Source organism: Toxorhynchites rutilus, chromosome 1 (assembly GCF_029784135.1).
Source record: "Toxorhynchites rutilus septentrionalis strain SRP chromosome 1, ASM2978413v1, whole genome shotgun sequence".
NCBI lineage: Eukaryota > Metazoa > Arthropoda > Insecta > Diptera > Culicidae > Toxorhynchites > Toxorhynchites rutilus.
The window spans coordinates 104,401,742-104,409,355 of NC_073744.1; the positions used below are offsets into that span (position 1 = coordinate 104,401,742).

Genomic DNA, 7,614 nt, shown 5'->3' on the forward strand with positions numbered 1-7,614 from the left:
GTGTCCCCGTTTCATATCCCTCCTATCCGATCGATAAACTTTTACTTAGTCGCGGCAATACATACACACACTCTTTACAGATGCACGGGCCGAAGGTTGTGCAGTCCACTGATTATTCAACAAGAGCCAAAGGTTGTACCGCTCATGACAACTCTACACGAGCTGCTGATTGCGCCGCCATTCTATCCTGGATTCCTCGAGTCGAGAAAGACGCACCACGCTAGATATGGGGTACAGACTAGGGGGGCGTTGCTGATTAATGGTCAGCTGCATCCCAATAGGAAGTATCCCGTGTCGGGCACACGTACAGAGCATCGAAGACATACCAATTATGAGAACACTTGTAATACTAACCTCGAGTCAACCGCGAGTAATCGGTTACATATTACTAACATAGTCTAAGCAAACATTGTCAAAATATTGAACTCCCGGCCCCGTTAGGCTGACGCCATATGAGCCTTAATAAAATATATATTTTGGATAAAAAAAAAATCTTATTTTGAGTTGAGAATCCTCAGTTTTCAAGAAAAAATATAGAAAAATATAGCGCCGTTGGTCCCGAAACCATGTAAACTATAAAAACGGATACAATCAAGAATTACAAGAAAAAAATTCAAATTTCTTGCAAGTTTGACATTGTTTCCAAAAAAGACTAGCTCATTAACTTCAATTTGATGTATCGATAATCTGAATCGGCTTAGTGGTTCAAAAGTTATGAGTTTTTGATAAAAGTCATTTTTGGGAAAAAGTGAAAAAAATCGAATCACCCCAGCAAACATTAAATCGTATAACTTTGCATATGATAAGTTACATAAATTCGTATCAAATCACAATCGCATAAAATATCAATCAAAATATCGATCATGTATATCTAAACTCGAATAAAATGCAAAAAAAACGATTTTCCATGTCATCGATGGATTGAGTGGTAATATTGTCGGATCAAATCGCATATCAGTCCAAAAAGCATCGCATATCGTTATATACGGCTTTATATGCGTACACAATATGGCATATACGTATATAGCCTCCACTTTTGCGTGTATATGCTAGTTATATGCATCATATATCATACAAATGTGTCTTGGTTGTATGTATATCGCCTCCAATTATAGCTATTCATACGACTTAATGTTTGCTGGGACCCAACAAAAAAATAATACAGGTTCAATATTTTACCATAAAGAAAACAAGCTACCAATTTTCACGAAAATCTTTCACGAAAATCTGAAAACCACTATATCAGTTTGGTATGGAATGGCTGCAATAATACTGCAGTAATACTGCAATAGTTCACAAATTTCAAAGTTCGCGTTTTTCTTGTTGTTTTTCATGTCTTTTAGAAAATATCTTTAACTTCCTTGAATAGTGGATGTGATATAATCCACTTTATATATGTATATATATTAATAAATATTTTCAAACGAATACATTTGTCAAACAAACTGCAAAACTAAATACTTTTATACTGTGCCTTAATTTTTTTATTTTAACGTTCAAAGACTCTTCAATAAAAATGGCATTGAAAAACTGAGTAAAACTGACATACAATTATGACGGATGATTGCTTCTTGATTGACGCGTGCTCCAACTGGCGAACTGCCAATTAAAAGGCACTCCAACTAAAAAAGCGCTATAAAACTACTATAAAACTGTGAAAAATATATAAAAAATATACGAAGACTCGTTTTGTCGTTTATGAGTTTGTTTTTTTTAAGTTACTACTAGGCATGTTTGCGGATTAATGGAAAGATATGATATGTTGATCCTTGATATGAGAATGAAAGTTAACAATTGGAAAAAAAATAAAATTCATGTGAATGGAGACGATTTTTGTGTACAGCACATGCCACGTGGGCCTTTTGCTGATTAAATAAGTACGATTTCTTCCAAAACGTCATAATTTTACAACCATTGAGTCGATTTCAAAAATCGTAATATCAAATGAAATCTTATTCTTCTATGAATCAACTTTAATCTGTCATTCAAACAAACTCAAAAATTAAATACTACATAAAAACTTTAATTATAAAGTTTAGAGAATTTGCGACTTAATTTTCTACAATTCGCTCTTTCACACCAAATTTATATCTTGTCGCAATTTCAAACCTCTCAAAATGATAGGTCAAAGAACGAAAAGCAGGAAAAATTAACAAATAATGGGGGGTAAATAATAAAGCAAAGGTAATCATGGATTTTTAATAGATTAATCTCATAAAAATATTGAAAAAAAAAACATTCCTTTTTTAATTTCTCTTTCAAATTTTGATAAAATTGCACTGAATAGTTAAATAAGGGCAATATTAATATTTGAATAAACTTATGTAATTATAAACATGTTTATATAAACCTTCCCATCTTCTCATTTTTCATTAAAGACCTTGCGTCAAGACAGCTAGAAATCCATACACTCTCAAATCAAGTGTGCCTGAAAAAATTATATTCTTCACGTAAACAAGCGATGAAAATGTGGACACTTTTTAGTCAGTGAATTGTATGGAGTTCCACTGCTGTGAGTACAGCGTTGTACAGGTACTATCGTACCATGACAGACATACTGGTTGGTTGTACATTGTACCGTATGTCAAACTGACAATCAGAATTTTTCCAATTTTCACCACATATTTCAATGAAACATGTGTTCTATTTAGCGTCTAAACTATCAAACACAACAAATATGTTTCCAATCTGAGTTATTAACTCAAGAGAAAGTCAGTGAAAAGAATGTTTGCCAAATGTTTTGATTCGATTGTTCATGCTACCCACCACTAACCGTCTTAGCGCTGCGCACAGTACAACTGTAGCCATGTACAGCGGTAAAATAGGTCGGTACAGGTACAGCGATTGTACTGAGTTGCTTGCATGGTTCTAGCGCTGTACATGGTGACAGACATACAATTTTCGAAGTACAACGCTAGTACAGTTGTATGTCTGTCATAAGTATTATGAGAAAGGCCTTTCAGCCATCTTGGAATTTGTATGTAAACAATCTGCAATATTTTGCAATATCTTTTTTTTGCTCTTTGTGTGTGGAATTGTATTGGTGGGAATAAGAGTATTGAAAAGTTGAAAGGTGAGTATTTTACGGATAAAGTTAGGTTTGTAATATACTCTATCTTATATGTTTCAGCTCAAGAGAATAAATCGACTTTCGGTATCGGTCGGTGATGGAGGTATTTTTCCCGCGTTTTGCAGTTAGAGACGTCGGTTAATTATTCGATTGTAAGGTTTCTGGAATTTCAAGTTTTCCTATATCTAATATTCTTTGTTTCTGTGTTCTTGATTAACAAAAACCTAATGCCTTTTTTTGATGGGGCATAAAAAGATGATATAAAAGGATTTCTAGGAACTTCCTGCGATTTGTTTTATCGTCGATATTGTTCAGCTCATATATTATAGAAAAAAACCCGAAGCTGTAACTGTAAAAATAACCATAAGCCACCGATTAATTTATAATTTACAGTTTACAATTCTTCCGCAAGTGCATTTATTTCACAAGTGTGTATATGCGTGACCATTATATTTAGTGAACAACTAAACGAATGTCAAACATTTGTACTTTACTTTTGCACGTATGAATCTAACGACGAGTATATCGACGAATAATATATGAATCCGTTCAATCCGGTGACAAAAGGACTAAAATCAAATAAGAATAGTCCGAAAATGATATTATGCATTATATTTAATAAATATTCCACGCCACTGACATTAATTTATACATTTTATTGAACAATATTCTAAAATAGGAAAAAAAGTCACTTGTCCAAAAAAGTTACTCCTGTACGCGCATCGGTGTCTCAGACCGAAGGTGGTGAAAAAGTGACATACGTCCCTTTCGTACCAACTTATACGATACGCTAAACGATGATGAACAACGAATGACGAAGCTAGAGAGAATCGCAATGTCGTAGTGTTGATGTTTTCTGAGAAATGAACGAATTATTGATTTCTTGGTCTCTCAGACCTATGCGTGAGTATAGGAGTGTTAACCGTTAAGGTGTTTCGTCGAAATTCTTCGGATATGTTGAATCATTTACGGTCGAACCATAAAAATGATTCCCTGGTGGTGGAGGAGACTGGGAAGAAGAATTTAGGGTCTGCAGGAGAAAAATGCGGACTTAAAGAAGGTGGTCTCAGCTCCCGTTCTAAAATAGTAGTATTCAAATTCAGAGTGCCGAGGAAAATATACCATACTAGTGGTCAATGATTCTATAAATGTACCTCTTTTGAACTAGTAGCTATAAGGACCAAGCAGAAATATTCAAACAAATCAACTATTTCATTCAACATTCAAAGAACAGGTAATTTTGAACAGAAAAAATTTTATGTTATATTGTGCATCATTCTCATTGTGTACTTTTTTTTCAATCGTCCTCAAGAAATCATGAAATGGTAAATTTATCAATATACTGAAATACCATTTCATTCTAAAACAATTATTCTGCACCATGTTTATTTCAAAATTATATTTAATGTAACTTTTAAAATTATGACATCATACTTTTTTATTACAAATATGTCTGTTCTTTTTGATTACAAGAAATAAATATTCGCTCGGTTAATCGAATACTGAAAAACAATTATTCGAATGAATCGAATATTTAATAAAAATGAGTGGGTTATATCTATGATATAACCGCAAGGTTGACGTGGAACTACCTTAGCTTAGCAATCATTCGTTTGTATTGATTAAATTCTTGATTGAATGAAACAGTTTCCAAATTCAATTGAGTTCAATATATTTGCTCTGTGAGTGAAAAAGACGGGTGGGTAATGTCGGGGACATAACCGGAGTGACGTAGGACTATACAAAGGGGACAGCTTTTGCTAAATATATATTTTAAATATATTGTTTTATTTTCTTCTCCTACGTGAATACCTACCTATCTACCTGAATAATGGATTAGTTTTCTGTTTACTCTTTATGAACATGTTGGGGGTTCTGAAAAGAACCTTTGGTGTTGTGTTTTTGCTTTTTTTTATACAAACTTTCTCAATTTTTTCTCACTATCTCATAGTTGATTCTTGATTTTTTCCTGGAGGCTTTGTACTTATTAAATGTTCAACGCCGGGCATCTTTTGGCGTATGCACATATCGTACAATCAAAATGATGGCTGTGATAGGGAATGCATAGGTGGTCATCAGCGCGCGTTTTGTACTTTAGCGGTACACGCTCACAGGATAGAGACAAATCGGCAGACTCAGTCAAAGGGTCGAGTCCAACGAGACGAACGAATGAGCGTTAAAAGGCAGCGATGGCAAAAAAATACATTCATTACGATTTGTTCGCTCGTTGGATTCACATGCAGTCTAAAAAGGGTCCTTTTCAGGATCACAAAATTATCTTCAATCTAAAGAGTTTATTGTTTTGTTATCACTCGATATCCCCATCTTGTTCGGCTAAACCTTTCTGTTTAGCGATTGCGTTTGCCACTCGCCACAGCTTTCACAGTTGGAAAATTTCCTCCCATCCAGCTTGTGACATGTTGTACAGTAAATTACATTTAATGCGACGTGCCGAAGCACCACTCAGTGTCGTATTGGAAGCGATTTTAACCTGTAATTGAACATTTGCGATGACAGTGGTACAGTGTCGACTTTTAATGTGGGATCATAATTTGGACCCCGAACCCTATGTTTACAAAAATGTCCAACTAAATATGTCGCATTACAGGTCCGTCCAATTAGCTAAATGTCGAACTAATTGTAAATTACTGTACTTTCAATCTGGAAACAATTTAAGAATTGGTGAAAATTGAATAATCAGGAAAGTCCCCAACAATCAATAAGCTCAGAACAACTTCCAAATTCACATACTCATCATATCCTGGCAAACAAATTATGAAAAAATCAATTTGTGTTTTATTATTATTTTGGATATTATTTTAGAAAGCATTGAACTGTATTTCGTAAACTCTTTTTGAAAGGTTTAATGGCCCTGATAAGCGCCGTGTTTTATGGAAAGGTTCCAATTTAGAAAACTTAGTACTCGTGACTTTGAAAAAAAAACATTTCGAACGCCCTCGATGCCGCCTTTCTTCTTCTGCTACCTGCTGCCGTTTTGCGATTGCGTTTGCCATTCGCCACTCGCTGCAACTGCCTGTTGTCTTGATGTCCACCGAACCGAATGTGTTCTGTTCCGAATGCGGGTTTTCTTATCGTCGCGAGCAGCTTTGCCAGCTAACTCGATCACTTCGCCTTTCCCTTCACTTTTCCTCCTTTACCATGTCCAGACATGACTGCTTGGATTGGTTTGTTGATGTGTTGTGATGCGAACCGATGTGGTGTACGGTTTGAATGAGAATGATCGTTACGGCAGCGGAGCGGGGATTTTTAAGCTGACTGGCTGGCTCAAGAATTACGCATGTGTGAGACTGCGGCCAATGTTTCGTTCATTTTTTTCTTTTTCCTTTCCAATCGTGCTTCATTCTATTTCGCTACTGCTCTGATTGCCCGTTTTGGTCGGTACGATTTGAGGAGCACAAAATGGACCAATCAAAAATGGGCACATAGTGCATTTTGACAATGCTTGATATTTCACAATTATTCAGTTATTTATCTTAAGAAAAATGATATGTTATTCGTTATGATAGATGCGTAGATATATTTCCTATCAATTGATGCAAAAACCTTTGCGATCTATTGAGAAATGCTCGAGTTATAAGCGTTCCAAATCTTGCATTTTTTCCTACTTATTCAGTGCCTAGATTTCCATTTCACCCCCTATATATTCCGGTTAGACGTAGTCCTACGTCAAAAAATGAACAAATGCCGTGTAAAGTCAATTCATTTATTGTGATTGATTATTCTTCGTTACAAGTAAATTTAATGACGGACCTTTTACGTTTGGGTTGATGACTAGAACAAAATATATGTACGGAAGAATTATCAAACGTTTGATGAACCAGCCTAAGGCTGAAAATCTTTCCAATAAAGACAAAAAAAAATATCAAACGATTATTTTATGTTACATTTCCCTCTGAAGTGCACATCCCACAAGTGTACATACTTCTCGAATCTCGAATTTGCTTGAAACTGGGAAGTTCATTCGCTTCTAGTGTCTGCACGATTTTCCCAGGTTCCTAAGTTTAGAAGATCATGTTAGGACAGACATATTCCACTCTGCACAAAGGCAAGCGAGGACAAAAGTACTCGCAGTTTGCATTTATTTGCAGAGCCGATTTCCCCAGAAACCTCGGTTTAGAAGTCTGTGTTAGGGAAACACATTTCAATCGGAACAAAAATACCCCCGATTAGTATGAATTCGCAATGCCGATTTCCCCACGCTCCATGGACTTCAAGTGTTAGGGAAACACATTCCAGTTGGAACAAAAATACCCCCGACTTGCATGAATTTGAAATACCGATTTCTCCAGGCACCTTGGTTTAGAAATCTCTATTAGGGAACACATTTCGGTGGGAACCAAAGCTCCCTCTACTTTCGTGTGTTCTTCTTCTTCTTTCTTTTTGGCTTTAAGAGGGTTTAAACTTTTCAGTTCACTCGCCTCTAGGCTCTTTCGTGTGTTTGCAATGCCGATTTCGCTGCTTGGTTTTAAAGTCTGTATTAGGGAACATTTTTCGATGAGAACAAAAGTCCCCCTACTTTCATG

At 35.6% G+C, this 7,614-nt stretch overlaps 1 long non-coding RNA gene across 1 annotated transcript; it reads left to right on the forward strand.

Moving 5' to 3' along the window:
• The first annotated feature begins 2,869 nt into the window (after positions 1-2,869).
• LOC129761765 (uncharacterized) lies at positions 2,870-3,628 on the forward strand. Its single transcript, XR_008740465.1, has 3 exons — positions 2,870-3,073; positions 3,131-3,222; positions 3,326-3,628. It is a non-coding gene; the product is annotated as an uncharacterized LOC129761765 (long non-coding RNA).
• Positions 3,629-7,614: the final 3,986 nt, after the last annotated feature.